The sequence below is a fragment of the Nylanderia fulva genome, unplaced genomic scaffold (assembly GCF_048542155.1).
Source record: "Nylanderia fulva isolate GAGA-0341 unplaced genomic scaffold, ASM4854215v1 Scaffold61, whole genome shotgun sequence".
Classification (NCBI taxonomy): domain Eukaryota; kingdom Metazoa; phylum Arthropoda; class Insecta; order Hymenoptera; family Formicidae; genus Nylanderia; species Nylanderia fulva.
Window position 1 is genome coordinate 144554 of NW_028190710.1, and position 25918 is coordinate 170471.

The 25918-nt window shown below is 28.5% G+C and overlaps 1 pseudogene across 1 annotated transcript; it reads left to right on the plus strand.

Moving 5' to 3' along the window:
* Nucleotides 1-7924: 7924 nt before the first annotated feature.
* Nucleotides 7925-17394, plus strand: LOC114939264 (aminopeptidase N-like; annotated as a pseudogene). The gene is made up of 11 exons (XR_014925948.1): nt 7925-8559; nt 9081-9264; nt 9858-9990; nt 12614-12695; nt 13586-13935; nt 14499-14779; nt 16097-16287; nt 16429-16722; nt 16802-16868; nt 17000-17068; nt 17224-17394. The product of XR_014925948.1 is annotated as an aminopeptidase N-like (transcript).
* Nucleotides 17395-25918: the final 8524 nt, after the last annotated feature.

Consider the following 25918-nt stretch of genomic DNA (forward strand, 5'->3'; position numbering starts at 1 on the left):
ATAAAAAAATTGCAGCTATGCATAGGTGAATGTATTTCACATGAATAATTTTTTATATTGTATGTACTATTTCTTTTACTGCTTCAATTACTGTTTATATAGATGCGTTACTATTCGATGCCTCTATATTTACTAAATTTTATGACCGTTTGCCTCAAGTTTTTCATATTTTTGCAAACTTGCTTGAAGTAGTTAAACTATATATTATACTAGTATAATCACAAGAAAATAACCATATAATATTACAATAAATTTTACTGTTAGATATAATATAATAATACAAATTAATAAATATATAAATAATATATAAATATATAAATATGCTTGTTAAATGTTAAATACACCTAAATATATTATCTATTTATTTTAAATTATATGTACTGTGCGACGTTAATTCGCCTGCCTCGAGCAAGTCGACCAAAACAGAAAAAGGTAATATTCGAAAGGTAACTAACGGTATCCGAATATCGGTATTTACGACAATTCTAAAAATTTGGGCGCCAGGAGCGATTCCGCGCGCCACGGTATCAGAATTCGTTCAGAAAGCGTAAATTCTCCAGCTACGCCCTGCTGAGTATTTGGCAGAGGGACGCGGTTCACAAATATTGTTTTCAGAAATTCGGGAAAGGAGATTTTATTATTAATTAGAACACAGAGATTGGATTAATATAATATATAACAATGTATTTAACAATATTAAGACGATTACATAGACGTATTACATACAGTGGACAATATAAATTAAAATATAATAATATAACATTAGCTACATCGGCGGATATAAGGACGAATAGTCCTCCGGTATTTTACGAACATCTCTCTAGAGACCATGTCTAGAGACATTTCCCCTAGACAATATCAAGATTCCTCAAAACCCGGTATTATAATCAGCCGCGTGATAAACACGGCTGGCCTTCTTCGCGACACGCGGATAACGCGTGATCTTACGCCCCTAAATCCCATAAACGATACAATATACAAACATAAAATAAAGTATTATTAATAATAAGTATTATTAATATTTTTATAAATATTTTTTAATTATAATAATTTCTCTAGTCTTACTTTAAACGAGATATAACAATTGTGCGCTGCTAGTTTAAAAGTGTGTCTTACTTATCGAAATAGTTTATACATATAATATCAAAAAATGTTTTGTTTTTATAAGTAGAGTCATATTTAGATTATAACTTAAAATCAATATAAAACATATTATTTATTTCCAGCAATATGAAACTGTATAAAATAATCCCACACTGTATAAAATAATTTCCCACATCTCAAAATAATTTTATTCTCAAGCAAAACGGGGACAATTTGTTTTCCAAAAATCGTCTAAAGGCAGTGTCTGGTTTTGACAGGATAAAAGGATTAATTACAAAATCATTTATCAACATATGATTATATGCATTTTTTTAAATGATATAATTAAAGGTTGAATGAGCTCCTGAAAATAACGAATCTTTTTATGTTATATTCTAAATCTGTGGAAAATTATATTTCTCTATAAATATTATTCTATAATTATTTTATATATTTTTAATTTTCAATTTTTGCTATTTTTGCGCCGATAATTTAACCTTTCACAATAAAATTTAACCCTTCTATATATTTCGCTTCTTGAGGTCTAAGTTAATTTTTATTGTAAATTCGGTCGAAGGACACCTCATCTAGAGATTGTCTGTTATAAACAACACATCGCTATTTCATCTACATACTTAATTATATTTCCAATATGTACATCTTGAGTGCGAAAGTGCTTTTTTGCTGCTGTAAATAATTTGAATTATTATTACAACAGAAGAGAGAGTCAGATCTTTGTGGGTTCCGCATACTTATTTCTGTCTCACACATAGTTACACATTCTCTGGCTTATCAACTGCGGAGTTGGATATCTGTGTATATTTGTGTAACTATCGACTGTAGTACGTATGAGGGTAACATGACTGCTCAGGATACCCATAAATTTTTACTGTGCTTTCAATATCAGAATTATTATGCGCGATTTATTTAACGTATTCCTGATTCGTACTATGCGCTGAAGATGGTTTAAAAATAGACAACAACGTTTGCTTTTTATTTATAAACATTTGATATTGTTCTAATTAAATTATATATTTTTCAACTAAGCATTATATTGTTTGCGCCCTAAATATTGCGCTGGCTCTTACTTGCCTTTTTTACTTCTTAATCTATAATTAAGACTTTTGTTTAATTGTTTTGTTATAAAACTTGTTAGAAAAGTACTTTTAAGAGCATGTTACTTTTTAGGCAGTTAATAATTTTAGTTATACTGGTTGTTCTTTCAACATTAATATTTTTTTTAAAGCATAAATATTTACGCAAATATAATAACCTTATTAAATTTATACATATATGTTAAATACTGAAAAGATATGTGTTTAAATGCGTTACATACTATTTACTCAACAACTACAATACATGCTTCTATTTGTTAACTGTTGTGTAAAAAAAATTTTAACGTTTAAAAAATGCAACATTTTGTTTCATTAATTATTATTAGAAACAGAGCTAGAAAGACTGATTTTATGTTTTTCGAAATAAATGATATAAATTTGTAAATAATACATATTTATTTAATTAATTGGCCAAAAATTGAATATATTTAATTAATACAACTGTTACAAATGCCGATACACACACACACACACACACACACACAAATATACATATAATGACCTCAGAAGTTTTGTTGACTTAACACAACATATTTATCACGATGACACGTATAGAGAATCAGTCAGTCTTTCGTGGTCTTTCGAGCCATCGTGGTAGATATAATTGTAATAAAGTGTGCTAACATATTTTATATTCTTCCAACATTGCATACTGCTAAAGCATTAATTTGTTGCAATTAATTAAAAAATAAATTTATATCAATATACTTTTGCAATTAACATATTGGACCGAAATATTGGGTAAGTCAAAATGATTTAATAATATAGAAACATATATTTGTCTACAAATACAATAAAATTTAATCATACAGTACAACGGAATTTTAAAGAATTTCCTACATATAAGCATAAAGAGAACAGTTTTATTCAAAATTATCTTTAAATTTTAATTCAGAGATAATTTCAAATAATGTCGATATTATAATCTTTTACGAATTGTAATGTTGAAATAAGCTTGTACCCACAAAAGTTTAATATCGAATAAATTATTTCTGAAATAAAAAAAATACTACAATTTACATAACAGATAATAAATATTATAACAAACACTTTTAATTGTTCTTTCATTACTAGATTATTAAAATTCTGTTTTCTAAAATATGTCGTATTCATATTTTTATAATATTGTACTTGTATTTTTTATAAAAAAATATCTGTGTATTTTAATATTTAAAATAATTTTTAAATTATGCTAATACTGAGTAAAATAACTATAACAATAAAGAAGAATCAAATATTAATTTTTGTTGTTAAAGATAATTATGTATATAATTAAGAAAAATAAAAAAAGAGACCATAATTGCTTTCAATCATCAAGATAAGTGTAATGTATTATAAAAAATGTGAACAAATTAATTTTGTTAAATGAGAAATAAATATAAATATAACACTTAGAAATAAATAGTATTATATTACTCATATAAGTTAGAAATAGAATATTTTACGTAATATTTTTACGTAGAATTATATATTTTACGTTAAATGTTTTACATAAAATATTTTATAAAAAATAGTCAAAACGCATAAGTTAATAATAAATTAAAAAAGCATAAACAATATAATTTATATCGATTTAATAAGGTACTTCATTAAAGTTGAAACATTTTCAGATATTTGAATTAAATTTAATGATTAAAATTTAATTTTTACTTTTATAATTAAACACAATAATGTTACATGTATATTGATGATGAGAGTATATAAAAAATTATTATCTCCATTAGAAAGATTTAATAAAATAAACATTAATAAAGATTATAGCTTTAGAACTTAATAACAAAATAAAGCTATGATGAGAAATTGAGTCAATGCAATTAAACATTATAATAATGATTTAATAATTATAAATTATAGAGTAAAATATGATAGAACATTCTAGTGGTCAATCGAATGAAGAAATCCATAATGTTATAGATTTGAAGCAATTGTTAACACATCTATTTTGATGCGTTCAATCTGATATATATAAAAAAAAACCATTATGTACGGGATGTCCCAGAACTAGTAAACCTGTTTTTATGTTGATTATTTTATTCTCAGTGATTGTCCGTTTAGAGTTTATAATACATAATTTAAGAGAAGAGATAATACAGACCTTTAACGGAAAATATTAATAAACATGTTCTCTCTCTTTCTGTATATCACCGCTGTTTAGTCTTTCTTAATGTTACTGCCTTCTTATTTCGAATAAGCACACAGGTTTATATTCATGTAAAAATAGCTGGTCTTGTGTTTATAAATGTAATTTGCTTCAAGCAAATAATACATCATATATGTATAAACAACTAATATATCATATATATACTATAAATCGTTATATTCTAACTTTTATATTTTATTATTATATAATTTTTTGACAATGAAAATAGTTATTTATTGAAAATATACATGTTGTCAATTTAATTTTTGTATATTACTGACAATTACAATATGTGCAACACTTAAATACACACACACACACACACACACACACACACACACGCGCGCGCGCGCGCGCGCGCGTATTTTTTAAATAAAATCATATGTATACATATTTTAATTTAAATATATTAAGGCTCACAAAATCAATAAAATTTGGATAAATAAATGTGCTATTGAGCAAAGCGCTGTTGATTGAGCATTAACTTAAACATTGAATTTTATTCAAAAAACATCGTAAAACGTTTCAACCCTTACTAGGTCCTCTTCAGTTACATACAATTCTATGGAAAACGGAATATATTATAAGATTAATTTCTACATTTCAAGTGAAATTCACCTACTATTACATTAAATTTCAAAAACCTACATTACATATATCAAACGGACTTACATTAAATATTTCAGCTTGTACATGAAAACCGTGTATATTTCATTTTGAGTTTGAATGTCTCGAGATGTGTGTACTTTGTAATATCTTAATTTATTCAAACAATTAGCTTCCATATTAGATTATTAACATATTTTATCTATAGAAAACAACGTGTATTATTTCATGTGATGCAAGGAATTTTTTCAATGTAAACCTTTAACTCTTTACTCACTTAAACTGCTGTTTGTTAATGACGCTCCCAACCATCCTATTCCTGTTGTGTCTAGTTTAAAATTAGGTTGGGCGAGGACAGGTAACTTATATTTATATTTTTTCGTTTTAATTATTCTAAGAAAAAAAGAGAAAGGAGAAAGAGACGTCGTCATGTCTTATTCTCTCTCCAAATATTCTATAATCTGTAAATAACATTCTGGTGGTTTATCCGTGTCAGTTTGTTTATTTATACCATTTTCTTGTTTTTTTATATGTATCATTTCAGATGTCAGTCTCATGTAATATGTAGGTTCTTCATCTAAAATTTTTATGTTGTCCCAATCGAAATTATGATTGTATTTGCTCCTGTGTTTGTTAATCACTGACTCTTGGTTATTATTTTTTTATGCTCTTTTATTCTGGTTGCTAATTGTCGTTTGGTTTACCCTACGTATGTAGCATCACGTTCCAAACATTTTAATTTATATACCACATTATTATGCGCGAATTTGTTGATGCTATCCTCTTTTATGTGCTTTTATATATTTATTCAATTTGTCAGTTGAATAAAAGGCTATGCAAAAATTGAATTTTTGTGTGCATTGTTTGATCTGTTTAAAATGTGAATCTGAAAATGGGGTTACAAAGTATGTTACATTATTATTTTTACGTTTGTGAAGAAACGAATAAATTGGTTTGTCAAATAAATATTTAAGTCTCGTATTAATAATAATATAAATATGAAATTTTTAAATCGGTCAATAGAACCCAAGCGCGAAAAATTAATTCTTTGGAATTGTATCTCTTGGTTTGAGATTACTAAGTTCCATATAAATTAATCTCGAACTTACATATGGAGAAAAATATAGATCCGAAAAGTTGCTGAAGCGGGAATCGAACTCGCGTATTTCACTTTCCAGGCGACTGCTCTTACCAACAAAGCTATTCAGACCCTTTCGATTCTATATTTTTCATTTGCCTTTTTAGTAGATGTTAGTAAATCGTATTAATGTTATTAAATATAAAATCTAACGAATAAGAATTTTCCATCAAAATGTTAATTATATTAGTAATGTTCTTTTGGTAAAAACTTGGGTGTGAGAGTAAAAAAAACTTTATCTATCAGTCCATATACTATGATTTTTTTCTGTGAATACGAATGGTTCGAATAAAAATTTAAAAATCTTCCCGAAAAAGTCGGTTTTTTGAACCAGTCAAAAATTCTTTATAATGAGCGTGACATCTTTCTCCTTTCTCCTTTTTCCTTAAAATAATTAAGACGAAAATATATAAATATAAGTTACCTATCCTCACCCAACTTAATTTCAAACTAGAACAGGAACAGGATGGTTGGGAGCGTCATTAACGAACAGCAGTTTAAGTGAGTAAAGAGTTAAAGGTTCACATTGAAAAAACTCCTTGCATCACATGAAATAATACACGTTGTTTTCTATATGTAAAATATATGTTAATAATCTAATTGGAAGTTAATTGTTTGAATAAATTAAGATATCACAATGTACACACATCTCGAGACATTCAAATTCAAAATGAAATATACACGATATCATGTCCAAACTGAAATATTTAATGTAAGTCCGTTTGGCATATGTAATGTAGGTTTTTGAAATTTAATGTAATAGTAGGTGAATTTCACTTGAAATGTAGAAATTAATCTTATAATATATTCCGTTTTCCGTAGAATTGTACATAACGAAGAGGACCCGTAGAATTGTACATAACGAAGAGGAGTAAGGGTCGAAACGTTTTACGATGTTTTTTGAATAAAATTTAATATTTAAGTTAACACTCAAACAACAGCGCTTTGCTCAATAGCACATTTATTTATCCAAAATATATAATTTTATTTAAAAAAAATTGTGCAAATAGAAATTTGCACCTTGCTTCCTAACTATATCATATTTTACTAATTAAGATGGTTTTCTAATTAATAATTTTTATATACTTCTTCTATTTATTTTCTTGTTTATATACAAGAATGATTTAAAAATGCATCAAAGCTATATTTAATTTCTCTATTTATATTTTGTCCACAGTGTGTTTTACAGATCTGAAATAAATATTCCTTTTTGCGGACATAATGATATTTTTAAAACTATTATTAAGTAGCGGATTAATTTTTATCGCTGCGACGGCTTTCACTCGTAATGAATCTTTATGCTATCAACCATCAGAATATGTAATACCAAAGCATTACAATATCATGCTTTCAACATTTATTGAAGGAAATATTTTCTATGTGGAATATAATATCAGCATAAACATTTTGAAGAAAACGCAACACATATATTTACATTCAGAACAATTATGTATTAACAATATAGTTTTATTTACAAATTTGGCAAAATATCATGAAAATAATATTATTTATAAACCGACATATAATATTAAACAAGACACAATTGATATTTCCTTTATGGATGAGTTATCACCAGGAAATTACATTTTAAATATAAAATATTTGGGTACTGCTGCTCGAGGCTTCAAAACATTCGACGTCAAAAAAACTGTGTAAGTAAATTACTAATATCAATTAATATAAAAAAGTACAATATATTAATAAAAAGAGTAAAATATTAATAAAAAGAGTACAATATGCAATTACATAAGACATTCTAATTAATATACTATTTTGTAATTAATATACTATTATGTATTAAATGTCCCAAAAATTATTATATATCACGGAATTTAAATCTAAAGGCAAACAATCTTTATATTTATTATTATAATAATCTTTATATTTATTATTATAATAATATATATAATAGAGACATAAAATAATATGCATTGATGCATATGACATTTATGCAGTTTTCAATTCCCAATATCTTTATGCTTGTCAAAAATATTTCGTTAATTTATGTTCTTTGAAATGTAGTTGGATAGCTACTACGCATTTCCAGATAATAAGCGCCCGACGATCGTTTCCATGTCGGGATCAACAGAATTTTTGTTAGAAGCAACCTTTAACATTTCTATAGGATGTAAGCAATGCACGGCTTTGTCAAATATGCCATTGCAAAATACGGAAAAAAATGAGAACATTTTATGGAGACACTTTGATACCACACCTGTAATGTCGCCATATCTTGCAACAATGATTGTTTCTAATTACCTATTCCTACATGATCACATAACTGAAATCATTAACATGTGGTGCAGAGACGAATCTCGATTTCACATAAAATTTGCAGTACATGTAGCTGATCTTATCACGTGGTTTCTTGACTATGAATGGAGATATTGGTACACATTGAAATCAAAGGTGGATCATGTTGCAATTCCAAATTTCCATGACAAAGACATGATAGTTTTCGGACTTGTTCTTTATAGGTGAGTACAAGTGCTTCAAATTGCATTAAAAATAAAATTATATTTGTATGCAAAATTATAAAATTTAAAAACATGTATATCTTTTGTTTCTGTAAACGTTTAAGTTTAAAGTATAAGGAATTGCGAAAACAACCACTTTTAGTGTAGAATTAAGGTTATTCATATTATTACAAAGTTAAAATTTACTGTTTTAATACATATGCATAAAGAGTAAAATATGTGTGCTAAATTATATACCCTAAGGTAGATGTTAAAACTGTAATAAAGCTATAAAAGAAATGACATTTTTTATTTATTTTAAACTATTGTTTTTTGTCGAACGATATACACATAAATAGATCGTTGTTCCATATTGTAAATTAGAAAATATTATTTGATACGATTTACAATACTAATTTGCTAAATTGTACCCATGAGTTTGTAGATCGTACATCTAACAATTAAATTAAAATATTGTAACAAAAATAAAGTTGTATTTTCTCTAAAAGTTCTCAATTTTAACATTTAATTATAACTTTCAGGGAAACAGATATCATCTACGATGAAAATTTATATCCTATTGCTCAGAAAATCGAAGTAGCTCAATTAGTAGGACGTAAAGTGACACAGCAATGGTTTAATAACATGATGAACAATCCATTAATATCGGATTTTTGGTTTAAAAATGGTCTTATTACATTGTTTGCAACGTATGCTGTCAGTGAGGTTATTCTAAATATTTTCAATGCTATCTCGCACCGACATTTTCGCAAACAATACAATACTTAAGCATTCATATTCCAAGATTTTCTTAAGTCAAATCCTTTTTTATAAAATCTATACGCATCGCTTACCTTAAAAGCATTTAGCAATATATAAAATAATCAAATGTTTTTTAAAAAATACTTTTTCTCACACATTTACATACATATACTTATAATTCAATTTATTAAAATTTTTTATTTTTTAACACTTTATTAGATATTTTTAATTCTTTATGAGAAATCTAAATAAAATAAACTAATCAGAAACTAGTACACATAATATTTATTTAAATAAATTTGATAAAGAGAAATCTGCAATATAATATCATGAGACAATATAATTAAAAAATATGTAATATTTGCTAATTATATTAATACAAAAAATTATAGATTTCATTATTATATTTATTTCAATGTGTGTTTTTCAAAACGAGGAAATGTTTTGTTTTAATAATGAAGTAACGTCAATGTATATATATAATATTAGTATTTGTATTTAATGCAAGTATCTTCGCGGAACGGTTATATCGATATATTAATTATTTTTTTCTATAGACTTTTCGAGATTATCGAATAATGAATTTATTTGTTGTTCAAAATCAACATTACTCTTTCAATTTGGATGGTGATTATTATATGTGGCCTACACAAGTCAACAGTTCATTGGAAATTCCCAATTCTATCAGAGGTATACGTAATACAATATAACTAGCTTTTTCGGCCCTTTCATTTTACAAAACTTTGTACATTTACTTTGTATAAATTTACTTTGTATAAATTTGTCGTAAAAGATTTCGGAGATTTTCTTTAATGTTGCAAATTTTTATACCAATTACGTGAAAATCGATCTTGAGTGCGTGAGTGGGTGGGGGTGTAAAACTAAAAGAAACCACCATCGTCGTCATCCCCAAAAATTTTCAAGATTTTGGTACCGAAAATAAATCAATATTTATGTGAGTGCGTGGGTGCAAGTTTAACATACAAAAATTTTTTTTAAATATGATTTCTCGATATTTTGGAACATTCGAAACACACTGGCATAGAAATCTGCAAAAAATATTTTTTCGCGAAAACATAGCCTCTTTTATGTTAAAAAAATTAAAAAATTAAAGAACCACCATCTCATCGCACTCCCTAAAAAATTTGCAACTTATATATGTAGATATAAATATATAACCAATTTCAAAAAAATTAATCAATAATTGTATGAAAGCGTGGGTGGATGCGTGCGTGGGATAAAAAACCACACAGCAGTTTTCTCTGAAAAATTTGCAACATTTTGCTAGAAATTTCGTGAAAATCGGTCCATAAATGCGCATGCGCGTGGGTGGATGAACGGATGGGTGCGTGGGTGGAGGTGTAACACTTGAAAAAACCGCATTGTCGTCATCTCCAAAAAATTTGCAACATTTTAGTGCCAATTCAAAAAAAAAATGGTCCATAAATATGCAATTGCGTGGGTGGGTGCGTGGGTGGAGGCGTAAAACTTACAAAAAATCACCATCGTCACACTCCCCGGAAAATTTGCGAAATTTTGGTACCAATTTGATGAAAATCAGTCCACAAATGTGGAAGTAGTTCACGGTCAGACAGACAGACAGACGGACGGTGCTTATATATATAAATAGTCCGCGTAAATTTTTAACTATTAATGTTTTAAAATGTTTAAAATTAAAAGATAATTAATTCTTGATCTGGCTTTAGAGTTAAATATTATTTTTACAAAAGTATACATAACACGCGCGCATGCGCGCGCGTGCACACACACACACACATACGCACACACGTATGTACGAGTGTGCGTATTTATATGCATATCCTTCAATTAATATTTAAAGTATTTATACATATAAACAATATATATGTGTGCGTGTATGTAATTTGCAACTAGCAGCCACAGATTTCCATAGAAACCATACGGTTTTTTTGCAAAAATATTGATTTTTCTCATTATTTTATATACAACATTATCAGGCAAGATCAACGAAAAATTAATATTTTGTGAGACATTTACGTTTATGTAAAATAATGTGTCAAAGATATAAAACCCATACAACACCGTTAGATTGCAAAAACATTACAACAATCTTTCACCGCAATATTGCAATATTGCAAATTTACTGCAAAATGTTGCTTCATCATTGCTGTTGAATTGCAGCAATGTTAAAATGTCCGCTTTTTGGAAGATAATAAAATTATTGATTATCGTTAACATTTTTTATTGTACAATATTGCAAAAAATTATTTTATTACAGTATTATACCCAGTAAATACCAAGTTACAGTTATATAACTGTTAGTTGTAATTTTCCACTCAACAATATAATTGTTATAATACACGTATTATATTTTTGAGTGGAAAATTACAACTAACAATTATATAGCTGTAACTTGGTGTTTGCTGGGTATATGTATATATATTACAATATATAAATTATAGAATTTGGATTACATGCAATATTTCCGAAATATTAATGTCATGTTGCTACAAGTGTGCTGGAATTTTGTGCACCTATATCTCTGCAATGTCTTTATAATGTTGCATTGCAACTTGCAACATTGCAACGTTGCTGCAATATAATTGCAATAATCTGTGCTGTATGGGAATATCTAGTAAAATATACTCTTTATGATTATCTTATCCTTACAACATATTGTTGTGATAATGAATATTGAGAGATATTGAATTATAAAAAAATTAAGATAGATACATTTAAAAAGACAGAAATAATCTTCAAATGACTTGAACAATCATCCTTTAGGAAAAAGTCAGTAGTGTTCACTTGTTTTTTGTAAGATATTATACAACTTCTATCTAAAACGTTTTTCCTTAAAATAAATTGTTTAAAAAATCTATGTATAGATATTTTAAAATGAAATAGTTTGTAAATGTAACATGCGCGCGCGCATACACACGCTCACGCTCACGCGCGACGCTCGCACGCACACACGCGCGCGCGCGCAACGTCACGCAATGAACACGCACACGCAAACATACTCTCGCAAACGAACACGCACACGCTCACACACAAAGTGTTCAGTAATAGTCGCACATATGTAGGTAGAGGGAATTAATTAAATAATCCTTTAAAGTTTTGCTATCTTTGTAAAAAAAAAAGAATTAACGGACAATTGATAAAATAGAATGATAAACGGTGCGGCAATAAAAACCATTTCACTCTTATGCGATTACTACTCTGTATACATTTACAATATAATTCTCCTTTAAAAAATCACTATGTTTACAAGTAACCATTATAGTAAATATATATTTGTAATATATTTAATTCATAATTTTGATGTAAATTGTAGCACCCTTTATACTACGTATGATGCAACACATTCTCACCGAAGAAATTTTTCATAGATTCATAGGTTTATATGCATATAACATGTGAGTAATACAATATAGAATATAATATCAAAAAGATAAATATATACAACAAATAATGTAAAATAATAGAAGTTTTATATAATGTCCCTTATTTCCTTTCGTTTTTTCTGACGTTATTTTATAATGTCTTTTTCTTAGTGTTACAATTCCGCTATTCTTCTAGATCTTCTACTAGAATTATTTTTAATTTCATTACTCTTCCTATGAAAACCGTTTCTGGAGAAAGTAATTGTTGTTTTTCCATTATTACTTTATTATATATACATATTCATTGTTTTTTAATTTTTGTTTCATGATTTGTTATTCTTTAAAGTAATTTTTGAAATAATTTTTATTCTCTTTATTTATTTCCTATATTTCATTATATCGTCTATAATTCTTATATCTGTTTTTTTAATTGCATTTTGTGCTACATTTATTTTCTAATCTTATTTAACAGGTTTTGAAATATGTAGCATTTAAATCACTTTTCTATTACTTTCTCTATTTTTATTTCCTTCTCTCGTAAACCGATCTCTTTTATATTATTTTTCTTATTCTTTTTGTTTTCAACTTCTTATTTGTTCTATTTTTATTTGGTTATTTTTTTATATTTGGTTTCTTCTTTTAATCATTTTATACTCTCTCAATACTTTGCTCAAATATAATCTGTATTAATGCTAATAATACCTAAAAAATTAAATAAAATTATTAAATTTTATTTAAAATTGTGTTATATTATTTATTATTAGAATATAAATATAAGATGTATAAATATATATATAAAAATGCAATTTTATAAAATGCTTCTTAGTATTTGTTGAAGTCTTTTATAATATTAACATTATATACAGACAATTTTAACATATTTGTAATGTTTTTTATATATTTTACATACTTTGTGAATTTAGCCAATCACATGATATAGGCTTTGTAAATCTTACAAAAGTTGTTACTTCAACAATGAATCCAAATATTACTCAACAACTAACAAGAATAGAAGATTGGGCTTTGGAAAAACATTGTCCCGTGATTAAAGCAGTACGAAATTATCATGATAGAAAGATAATAAGCAAAGTAAATGTATCGATACAGTATATCGACACATTAAAAATTGGCTGCATTCCTGTAACTTTTACTACGGAAGCGTCTCTCGATTTTAACAATTTTACTCATCATATGGTATGCGTGTCAAAAGATTTAAAATTATGATTACCATTTAAAAAGAATGGTTGGATGATATTCAATATACAACAAATTGGTAAATATCGACCAATGGACCTATTATGACATATTTTACGTTTTTATTTTACACACACATAATAGACATTGTTTTATATTTTTATCTATTTTATTCATTGTCCTATAAAAATCTGAAATATTCATTAAATAACTATAATAGTTTAAAAATGCTTTTTGTCATATTCTGCATTATTATGTCCATAATATTATATTTAAAATGTACGTAGATGTTTTCTATAAATATTATTATTCAATATTAATGTTATATTTTTACAAATATATTTTATTCTAATAATAGCAAAAATTATTAAAAGGATAATTATATTTATAAAATTTATTTTATTTTATGATATACAACAATATCTTGCACAGTTTCATTTTTTTACTATTTCAAGTATTAAAATGACATTTTTATAATTAATTTTTTATATATATTATCATTTTATTTATATTCAATTTTTGGTACGTTTTTCATTTATAATTTATATAAACAAAATTATAAAACAAAAATATTTGAAAATGTATTCTGATAAAATTATTCAAAACAATAAAAATTGATAAAATTTTTTTACTATTTGACAGGATATTATCGCGTTAACTATGATGATGAGAATTGGCGAAGAATTTCAAATTATCTAAACTCTGATAATTACACGAAAATTCATGTTCTTAATCGTGCCCAAATTATCGATGATGCATTTCATTTAATGATAACAGGTCAACTCAATTCATCTATATTCTGGGATATCATATTGTATCTGAAACGAGAAGAAGATTATATAGCTTGGTATCCTATGTTTAAAGCTATGGAATACGTATATGGTACTCATCGTGCATGGAGAAACATGGAGGGATATATTACGGTAAATATTAATAAATTTCAATGAAAATATTACATTTTAAATAAAAATAGTAATTAGCTCTGTTAAACTTAATAATTGTAAACAAAGAAGGGCTATAAGAGCTATTAAACATAATACAGTTGTCAGATGATATTAATAAAATTCATTTAAACGAAATAATAAATACATTAGAAATAAACATTTATGCGAACGTTTCGGCTGACATTTCAAGCCTTCTTTCAGCGCAATACAAATATTTTAATATAAATTGAATTGTAATATTAAAACATTATAGACGGGTAATTAACAATGTCAAGATAATAAATATATAAAAAGTCAGTTTTTTGTCTCGTTACATATGTTGCTAAACAAGTCATCGTGTATGACAACCACCATTACTGATACATACTGAGTTCGAGCGACCGTACCATGCAATCACTTATGAGTATAGACTTCCTGATTTACTGGTCAAGGAAGATATTTTGATTGAATCCTCATGATGAAATGTTGTTAAACATTAAATTGAAATTCAAACAAATTGGTGATAATTTTACAACAGTTTTAAGTATCAGATTCGACGTCTTTTTAACAAAGTTTTTTACTGAAGACAAAACAGAACGTTTAACCGTCACAACTCTCAGATCTCAAATGATTACATTTTAAATATTTGCATATACATTCATTGATCACAAATAATTTAAATACTTAGAAAAATATTTCCAGCAACGATAAGATTTTACATACTATTACGTCGCAAACAAATGTGCAAACAAATTTAGTTTGAATAATGACTTGAATAATCACTCGAAGAACTGTCCAAAAAGTCTATGATTTTCACTACTCTACATATTATTATATATAACATTGTTATCGATATGTAGTAAGGTGCTTAATCTTTGTCAATGAATGCAATTATATTGGCTTTACATCAATTTTACATGTTAGTAATTAAAAAAAAATTAAACATATATATTGAGTTGGAAAAATTTAATTATATATATTTTAAAACGATATATTAATTTTATATCTTATTTAAAAATAAAATATGATTAATAAATAGTTATGAAACTTTAATATCTATTAAATATTATAAATATTTCGCACAAATTAAACCATATTTTTGCGTACATGTATAATACATATATATATTTGCACGTATATGTATATGTACGTGAATAGATAAACGTTAGCGTCTATGGCTTAAGTGAATTTGTATGTATGTTTGTTTCCTAGAAAGAGAAAATTTTAAGAATCTATTGGAAAATAATTAAAAAAATATAATAATTTTTAAATACATTTATAATATGAACAAATAAATGTATATTTAACAATTTTTAGACGAGAGTAAAATACATTTTACGCGCGCTACTTGAAAGAATCAAATATGAAGAAATTGATGATAGAGACCAACTTAGAATATGTTTACGACAAGAAGCTGCAAGATGGGCATGTTTTCTCGATGACCTCAATTGTAAGGAAGTAGCCAACAGAAAATTAGAACATCATCTCCTAGATCCTACAAAACACAAGTAAATATTTCGATATGTATATATTTTTTTAGCCTTTCTTAATCAAATTCTCTTGTATCGCCTATAATGTTCAAATGATTTGATCAAAAGATCCGTATGCTAATCTTCAATTAAAAAATTTAATTTTTTACTATGTTTTAGACTTTTGCCATGGTGGAAAGAATGGACATATTGTAAAGGTTTGATGATAGCCACGAACGAGACTTGGCAATCTGTGTACAATATAGGATTAAACAAATCTGACACTAAATTTTTAGAATACTTGGCTTGCACTAAAGATGATAATATGATTAAAAACTATTTAAGATATCAATCTATTAGCAAAAAAGAAAGTCAATATTTTCTTAATAGTTTCTTATATATTATTACGAAGCATTCGAAGAATTTAACTATTCTGCCGTACATATTAGATAATTTGTTGAACATAAGACCAAAGTAATGTGACATATTTTTATAAATATTTTGTACAAAAATTTATTGTGTTTTATATATACATTTGTTTTTTTGTTTTTAGACATGTTGATATAACTGCAGCATTAATTATTATTATTAATAACGTATATTCCGTAAAACTAATTCAGGTAAAAATTTTACATATTTATATATGTATACAAAATGTAATAATAATGCAATGTTAATAATTATTATTTAATTATAATGTTTAAATAATATTTATAATGTTATAATAATGTTAAAAAATAATACATTTTAGGAAATAAACGAACACGTTAAATTTTTTAAGGTCTATGCAAAGACATTATTTGATGAAATAAGAGAAATGGTAAATTTAATAAATATTATTATGAAAATTGAAAGAAAAATAAATATTGTTCTATCTTGCTTATTAACTTTTGCGTATTAATTTTATATTTGTTTTGTTTATTATATAAACAGTATATTGATTTTATTGTGCAAATTTTTGTTTATATCTATTAGGATTCCATAATGCTGAATTCTGACAAAGCTGAAAGCAAGATATCAATTCGCAAAAGTCAAATCGAAAGACAGAGACAGTATCTTAGGTTTTTCTTAATGTTTAAATAATTTTTAATTATATTATCATCGTCAGTCTTGATGTGAAATTAAAAAAATTGCAGCTTTGCATGCATGGATATACTTTATATGAATAATTTTTTTCTATTGTATGTATTATTTATTTTACTGCTTTAACTATTATTGTTTATTTAAATGTATTACTATTCGATGCCTCTGTATTTACTAAACTTCGTGACTTAATTAATAAAAAATTTTTCATTTTTTTTTTTTTTTTGCGAACTTATATGTTCAACGATATATTATTACCTGTGTTGTCACAAGAAAGTAGCCATGTAATATTACAATAAATTTTACCGTTAGATATAATATAATAATATAAATATATAAATATATAAATAATATGAATATATAATAATGCTTGTTAAATGATAAATGCACCTAAATATATTATCTAAATATTTTGAATTATATATTGTTTTGTTTTTAATTTAATAAAATTATATGTTTACGCACACACATACACACAAAAATACATATATGTATATATATATATATATATATATATATATATATATATATATATTTAAATATATATATATGTGTGTATATAACAAATTATTATTTAAATATTATAAAAATTTACAGCTAACATATTTATGTTTATATGTATTATTAAATTTGTTATTATCTATGGTATATATGTACATGTAATCACGCGCGCGCGCTCGTGTGTGTGTGTGTGTGTGTGTGTCGATGTATATAAATATTACAAACCCATGTAGAATCCTATGAAAAATTAATCATTGCAAACCCATGTAGAATCCTAGGCAAAATTAACCATTGCAAACCCATGTAGAATCGTACCCATTGCAAACCTATGTAGAATCCTATGAAAAATTAACCATTGCAAACTCATGTAGAATCCTATGAAAAATTAACCATTGCAAACCCATGTAGAATTGTATTAAAAATTATCCATTGCAAACTTATGTAGGATCCTACATTGCAAACCCATGTACAATAGAATTGTATGAAAAATTATCGATTATAAACTTATGTACAATCGTAACAAAAGTAATGAAATAAAAAAAAAATTGCGCCAAGTGAAAGTAGAAACTTGTACCAGTGGAAAATTAAAGTTGCAGACATATATAGAGTCGTATAATGAATCAGTAAAAATTTAAATTTGCAAATGTAGAATCGTACCATAAAAAAACTTATCTTTTAAAAAAAAGATAAACAAGATACCAAGTCCATGCGCCATGTGAAAAAGAAATAAAAAAATTTTAGTTAAAAAAACTGGGCGCGCTGCTAAGTTTCAAAATTACAATGCACCTTAAAGTAACATTAATTAATTTAAACACAAAACATATTTTAACTGTAATGAGTTTAAAAGTAACAATTTAATTTTAATATTGTTAGAATATTATTTAGCAGCGCTCCCAGTTTTTTTAACTAAAATTTTTTTATTTCTTTTTCACATGGCGCATGGACTTGGCATCTTGTTTATCTTTTTTTTTAAAAGATAAGTTTTTTTATGGTACGATTCTACATTTGCAAATTTAAATTTTTACTGATTCATTATACGACTCTATATATGTCTGCAACTTTAATTTTCCACTGGTACAAGTTTCTACTTTCACTTGGCGCAATTTTTTTTTTATTTCATTACTTTTGTTACGATTGTACATAAGTTTATAATCGATAATTTTTCATACAATTCTATTGTACATGGGTTTGCAATGTAGGATTCTACATAAGTTTGCAATGGATAATTTTTAATACAATTCTACATGGGTTTGCAATGGTTAATTTTTCATAGGATTCTACATGAGTTTGCAATGGTTAATTTTTCATAGGATTCTACATAGGTTTGCAATGGGTACGATTCTACATGGGTTTGCAATGGTTAATTTTGCCTAGGATTCTACATGGGTTTGCAATGATTAATTTTTCATAGGATTCTACATGGGTTTGCAATAGGATAGGATTCTACATGGGTTTGCAATGGATAATTTTTGTTAATGGCGTGCCCTTAACTGGTCGCCTTTTTTTACCTTTTTTTAAAGGTGAGTTTTTAGAGATTATATCATTCATTTTTGTATATTTTTATGACCGGAATAGAACAATTATTAAACATGTTTATCTAAACTTCTTTGCTTAAAATGATGTGTACAATCATATCCTAGAATCCTGATTATTCCTCCTAAAGCACCCTATTTATATAAATTTACCCATATGTGTGTGTGTGTGTGTGTGTGTGTGTGTGTGTACTAATGTCGAGCATTTTTTATACATTTTCTATTAAATTTAGATAAAAGTTGCAGGATTTCGAAAAAGAAAAAGTTGACACAGACTTTTTCCTAAACGGCGATTTTCAAGGTTATTTAAAGGTCACTTATATTTTCAAAATAGAATTACCTTAATTTTTCTCATATAAATCGATTCCTCGCAATATTTACTATAAAAAGTTGTAAAGGTATAATTTTTACATAATCTTACATAAACTTCGAAATATTACAAATATTTTATTTTATGAAATATTTCAGTTTATGTAAAATTATGTTAACTATCTTTTAAATTATTCACTTTTAGCCATCTTACCCTTACAACCTTTTATAGTGAATATTGCAACAAATTGGTTATATATATAATATATATATAACATCAGTTATTATTAATTGATGTTTACATTTATTTTTAGACTTACTAGAGCTCAAATGCTCCACATTTTTTGCAAAAACTGTTTATTCTACAGATTTCAAATATGCTTTTAAATGATGATTGAATATTTCCTTTTTTTAATTATTTTTATTATTATTTTTCAATCTCAATCAACTTTTATAACTTTATGCCAGCACGATACAAATACATGTGTCTTTATTTTTTTTATTATTTTCATTATTATTTTTCAATCTCAATCAACTTCTATAACCTTATGCCAGCAGGATACAAATACATGTATGTCTTTATTATTGTATCAACTCTTGTCTTTTCCATGTAACCATGTCTTCATAGTTTGAATTATCCCTTCATCTTCTCAATCTTTCGCAGAGATTTAATTAATTAAATACACTTCACACGAAATAAAGTTTGCTGGAAGATATACAGCAAACGATAACTGTAAAAACATGATTACGTGGAAAGAACAAGAGTTGGTACAGTAAAGGCAAGTAAGTAAGTACATGTAATGTATCGTATTGGCATAACGCTATATCCGCGGAGCAGATAATGTGGCTGTAGAGGTAGTCTGCAGTGCAGCTAATGTGGACGTAGATGTTGATTGAGATAATTGTCTAATATAAAATAGAATTTAAAAATTTAGTTTAAAAAGCTGTTGCATATATAAATAAAGTTTATTTTTTCTAAATTTGGAATATGTTTAATTAATTAATTTTTTAAGTCTATGTTTAATAAATTTTTTAAGTCTGTATTCAATAATTTTATTCATTTGATAAATACATGTATGTCTTTATTTTGATATGTTTAATATAATTAGAAATTCATTATTAATTAGATATGTAAACTATAAATTCATATATAATATTTGAAAATATATGTGAATATTTAAATTTTTATCTTCTCCTTCCTCTCCTTCAATCTCTTTAATAGCAATATGTGTATGTGTGTACACGCGCGCACATTTGTACGTATTTATTTAATTATTGGATAGTTGAGAATACTTAATTGATAAAAAATTATGACAATAATAATCCTTGTTTTTTTTCTTATTATTTACTCAGATTTTTTTGTCTATCTTATAAGATAAACACTTTAGAGATTGAATATTTCAAGTAAACTAATTGTAAGTAAATTTCACATTAATGCATATAGATGTTTAATCATGAATGTACTAAATAAGTACACAAGACGAACAGTGAGTGAGTGAGTGAGAATGAGAGAGAGTGTGTGTGTGTGCGTGTGTGTGTGAGAAAGAGAGGAGAGAGAGAGAGAGAGAGAGAGAGAGAGAGAGAGAGTTAGCCAACATAACCCCGCACGCTGCCGATCATGAATGTACTAAATAAGTACACAAAACGAACAGTGAGTGAGTGAGTGAGAATGAGAGAGTGTGTGTGTGTGTGCGTGTGTGTGTGAGAAAGAGAGAGAGAGAGAGAGAGAGAGAGAGAGAGAGAGTTAGCCAACATAACCCCGCACGCTGCCGATATGGCGGAGCGCCACTATCGCCATCTGTTGTAAAACGTGCGAGATGGACAAAATTACCACTACATGCATCTTGCATGTGTTGTGTACGTGTGATATATGTGTGCGCATGTGTTGTATACGTGTGAATACGTGTAGCACGATACTACTATGTATGCGTGGTCGATGATGATAATGATGATGATAATGATGATAATGATGATAATGATGACGGGGACGTTTCTTAATAGAAATTTTTCATATTTCGACTTTGCATTTATATATCTCTGCTTACAAATCACGTAGAGCAGAAATAAAGACACTTTTATTATATAATTCGAACTCAATCTATCGATTAAGTCTAGTATAAACTCGATTGCTTCAGCCATTATTGAGGATTCGAAATATTATAAAGACTCAAATGTCCGACTCGCGTTAAGATACACGGTGTCTCCGCTACGCCCTTAACTGGTCGCGAGACACTACCGTGTCTCTTGATAATGTAGAGATGAAGCAATCGAAATAAAGACTCTCTTGTGTACTTGAAGTAATTATTTAATTTAATGTTACTGGCATGAAAATCGTGCGAGAACTGTGTCGTCTGACTGTTTCCCGGTTTATTTATATCTTTCCGTTCGCGCCTTTGAATTCGTCTCGAACCTAGATCATCTCTTTGTTTTCTCGAGCTCGCCAGGTTAATCGTACAGTTTATTTTCAAGTTCGTCTTTTCGCAAAATACACAGGTCGACTTACAATGTTTTGTTTATTTATCGCTTATACTGACAGTATTTGTCTTAAGCAAATAGTCGGTTAAGAAAACACTTTTATAATCTCTTCAATCTTACCTATATTTGTGCGCTATAAAAATTTACGAAATAAATTTATTCTTACACTCGGCCGTTCTGACAATTGAATCTGTCCTCAGATTTCGTCCTGAATATCATCATCGTCGCAAAAATCGTCACTCGTTAGCCACGGTTTCATATAATCGGCTGTTGTTGAGGATTCGATTGGTCCCTCGTGATCGCCTACTTTCCTAACTATATATCTATCGTTTCGCAAAGTTTTAATTATCTGATACGGTCCTAGAAATTTAGCAGCGCATTTCAAACCTGGCCCTTACTGCGTTCTCTTAATAGCTACCAGATCATCTTCACAGTATTGTCTCGCCTTTTTACGACGCTTATCATAATTTCGCCTGTTTTCTTCTTGCACGCGCGCTATAGATTCTCGCGCCTGCTCTCTCAATTTATCTTGATCAATTTGGAATGTCGCTTCCATCTCCTCCTCAATAAAGTTTTTTATTTCGGGATTATCTCTCAGTCTCATGTATGTACCGAACATAAGTTGAAACGGAGTTTTACTCGTGCTACGACTCGGTACCGCGTTTAAGTATTGCTGCGTTTTATTTACATACTTATGCCACTCGGCCGGCTTCGAGGCGGTCAATTTTGTTAATATCGGTATTAGCGATCGATTTATTCTTTCGACTTGTCCGTTGGCTCGAGGAACGCCTGTAGTAATTAGTATATGCTCGATATTTTCCTTTCTACAGTATTCGCGAAAATCATTTGAAGTAAAGGCAGTTCCTCGATCCGAAATTATTCTTCTCGGATTTCCAAAATTAACTGCTAATTCATTTAATTTGTTTATTACTTTTATCGCACCGGTCGATCGCGTCCCAAAAAGCCAAACAAACTTAGAGAATGCGTCCACCACAACAAAAATATAACAATATCTTTTTTTTGTCGACGGAAACTGTCCCAAGTGATCTATATGATACGTCTCAAGAGGTATATGATCTTTAGGTATCGGGTTTAGACAGCCGTCGAGTTTACCTGTCTTTCTGTTCGCCAATATACAACTCACGCAGTTTTGAATAATTTTTTCGACTTTAGTTCGCATATTAGGAAACCAATAATTTTGTTTAATTAATGCTTCTGTTTTCTCGACCGCAAAGTGAAGTGCGCTTGTATGCACTTAGGCACAATTAATTGTAGATCACCTTTTGTTTCTTTAAATAACAGCCCGCCTCGCACAACATAGTCAACGCTCTGTCCTTTGTCAGCTAACGTATACATATCTCGCACATTTGCGTCCTCTTTCTGCGCTTTACGAATTCTCGCAGTCATACCTTCCTCCGATTCGTTTACTAACAAGCTACAAGGCAAAGGATTTCGACTTAATGTATCAACGTGAGACATGCTTTTTCCCGGACGATGTACGATCGTATAATTAAATTCCTCGAGTAATAGCGCCCATCTGGCGACACGCACGCACAAATCTTTTTTTTTTTTTCATCGTCAACGCAAATGCTTGACAATTTGTCACAATTTTAAAATTAATTCCTAACAAATAAACTCTAAATTTTCGTAACGCCTTTATTATTGCTAGTGCTTCTAGCTCATAACTCGTATATTTTGCTTCGACGTCAGTTGTTTTTCCGCTCGCATAATAAATCGGGTGTAACGCACCATTGTCATCGCATTTTTGAAATAAGATAGCGCCAAAACCGTACATAGACGCATCGGTGTGCACTTCAGTTTTCGCTTTTTGTTTGTACAGTTTCAGCACCGGTTTCTCGCTTAATATAAATTTTAATCTATTGAAAGCCTCCTTTTTCTTTGTGCCAAACTCGAATTTCGCGTTCGCTTTCAGTAAATTGCTCAACGATCTAGCTATTAGCGCGTAATTTTTTATGAATTTTCTAAAGTATCCGGTCAGTCCTAAAAAACTTTGAATTTGTTTTAGCGTCTCTAGCGTGTTTTAGGTTGTGGGAATTTCATTACCGCTTTCATTTTATTCTCAGTCGGGCGTATCGAACCATTCTCTATAATGTGTCCCAAAAATTCGACTTCAGTACGTAAAAATTTACACTTCTTCCAATTAATATTTAACCCAAAACTCTCGGCGACACACAAAACTTTCTCAAGGCCCAATAGTGCGGTTTCAAAATTCGAAGACGGAATAATCAGGTTGTCCACTTAAGTTTCAAAACCACGCCATTTTTAATTAGTTCTCTATAAATTTAGTTTATGAACCTCTGGAACACCGCCGGGGAATTACATAAACCGAAGGGTACAAAAAGAAATTCGTACTGTCCGTCGGGAACCACGAATGAAGTGTACTTTCTACTTCCTTTCTCTATCGGCACGTAAAAGAATCCGTTTTTCAGATCAATTGTGCTAAATATCGACGCTCCTTGCAATGCATCTAACTGATCATCTATTAATGAAAGTGGATAGCGGTCTTTAATTATCTTTTTGTTTAATTGTCTGTAATCAATACACAACCTCGTCTCTCCCGTTTTTTTACTAGTACCACCGGACTCACGTAATCTGAAAGCGAAGGTTGTATAAAACCTGCAGTCAACCATTCATTTATGTGTGCCTTAACCTTTTCTTTTTCTAACGGAGACAAACGCTTAGGTCTCATGTAAACAGGTTCGTCATCCCTAAGCACGATAGTCATCTCGAATTCGGTTTTATTTCTTTTATTAGGATTATATTTCTTAATCATCTCGCTCACATTTTCTCTGCGCTCATTGCTCAAGTGAGATAAATCAATATCACTAGACTCGCTTGACAATTCGATTTTAAATATCTCGGGGAGATTATTTGTCGCTCGGATCTCCGCACGCGGTTTTCGCATTGTGATCTTTCCCTTTTCGATATATAAATTTACTTTGTCCAACAGATCGATTCCCAAGAGCAGATTGTATTGCAACAAATTATTTGGCACCACCGACAAGTTTATTACAAAACATTCGCCGTCAATCTTAATTTCGCTATCGAATTAGCCTATTGTCTTAAAGTTTAGCGCGCCTATTCCGCGAAACACAATTGCTCGCTGTGTCAAATTCGGCGATCCTACTTTTACGTACTGATCTTCGCGAATTAATGACAGATCGCTGCCTGTATCGATTAGCACGACTAGCTTTTCATTATTAATATTTACATCTTTAAAATATTTACGTTCCGTTTTCAAAATATCGGACATATTTTTAACTTCGTTTAATTTAGTATTTTTCACAATTCGCCGCAATATAACCAAATTCTCTACATTCAAAACACAGCGTATCTTTCGCTTTGGATGGACAATCTGCTGCACGATGTCCTTGCGCTCCGGGTTGATTTTTCCCGCGCAGCGACACTCTCTCGAACGCTCCGAGTAGCGCCTTCTTCGTTCGCAGTTGTTGCACTCGAGCCTGGTCCCGTAAAGCTGGATCTGAAATTCCTTCGATCACGTACTCCACCAATTCGCCTTTCTTCATCTTAATACGGTTGCCCAGGATGACCTTCTGGTGCAAATATTCGTGAAAGGTTTCGTCTCTTCGCCAAACACGCTGCTCAAACTGTCTCCTCATATATACTTTTCCCGGCTCATGGAAGAACATATTTTTCAACTCGTGCAACAGCTCGTCAACGTCGATCTCAGTATATGTCGGATTAGAATGGAGCCATTCTTGTGCCTTGCCTTTCAGCCTCGCTCCGAT